Source organism: Chrysochloris asiatica, unplaced genomic scaffold (genome assembly GCF_000296735.1).
Source record: "Chrysochloris asiatica unplaced genomic scaffold, ChrAsi1.0 scaffold00070, whole genome shotgun sequence".
Taxonomy (NCBI): Eukaryota; Metazoa; Chordata; class Mammalia; order Afrosoricida; family Chrysochloridae; genus Chrysochloris; species Chrysochloris asiatica.
In genome coordinates, this window is record NW_006408588.1 from 2976832 (window position 1) to 2978245 (window position 1414).

The following is a 1414-nucleotide window of genomic DNA, read 5'->3' on the forward strand; positions in this document are numbered from 1 at the left end:
ATACACCCTACAGGCCTGCTCCTCTGGCGGTCAGCAAACAGCCCCTCTCCCTCCCTGATTCCCATGTCCTGAACCATTCAATCTGTCCATGTCATCATCTCTGTTTCCATGCCTGGCTTCACTGACTCTCTGGGTAGGGTCATGCTCTCTGCTCTTCTCACTTGATAGTCCCAGGGACCTCTGCTCCTAGGTTGAAAAATCAATCACTCCCTTCCTTTTGTCAAAAAAAATCTACCTCTACGTTTCTGACACTCACAGTCAGTCCTGATGGCAGGTATTCACTGTTGTCCACAAAAGTCTTATCCCCATTTCCTTTCGTCAGCCTATGGATTGGAAATCATTCAGTGGAGGTTCTACACACCCCTGCCTTATCTGGAACTAGGCTCCCTCCTGAAACTTTGTAAGCCAGTAACTTCTTGCCTTTATAACCCTACCCTCTCCCCCCCACCCCATTTTGGGTCTGGACCATTTCTAACCACCCCCTTTAAGGTATTCGAATCAGTTATAGGCTGAAGACAGGCTTACAAGCTTTCTATTGTGATGTTTCTGGCCATTTCTCCTCTGCTCCTCCAAGTGTCTATTTCACAATGGTAGGCAAGAGAAACTGAGATTCAAAAGACAGCCAAGTATGCTAACATTATTCCCCTCTTTTACCCTTTCAAACCATGTCTCAATCCCTGTACCCCAAAGCCCTGTTATTCCAAGGTTGTGCATACATCATCATTTACCTCTGCCCCACTTAGCCCATGCAAACCTGCCTAACTGTTCTCCTATCTGCCTTGTTCTTCTATTCCCCTCCCCCTTTTGTATATTGCCAGCCCCAAGCCCCCCAGCACCCAAGCTTTCCTGTGTTTATTCCCTACCCTGTATTGTATCTTCCCTTCCATCCCTCCCCTCCTCTCATCCCATACAACCCGATGATCAGCAATTATACATATAGTTTTTGATTTTTGTTTTTTTCCCCTTTTGGGTGGGTTCTTTTTCTTAATCTTTTACAATAGTGGTCTTATGCAGTATTTCTCCTTTTGTGACTGACTAATTTCACTCAGCATAATGTTCATGAGGTTCATCGATGTTATGGAGTGGCTTGCAGCTTCCTTGTTTTTCTTCAAGGTAGCATAGTATTCCATCATGTGTATGTGCCACAGTTTATTTATCCATTCTTAAATTGATGGGTATTTAGGCTGTCTCCATCTTTTTGCTATTGTAAATAGTGCTGCTATAAACATTGGTGAGCATATATCTACTTGTGTTATGGCTTATATTTCTTGTGGGTAAATACCAACTAGAGAAATTGCTGGATCATAAGGTATTTCTATTTACAACCTTCTGAGGAAGTGCCATATTGCTTTTCAGAGTGGTTGGACCTTTATGCAATCCCACCGACAATGTGTAGGAGGATCCCAGTCTCCCC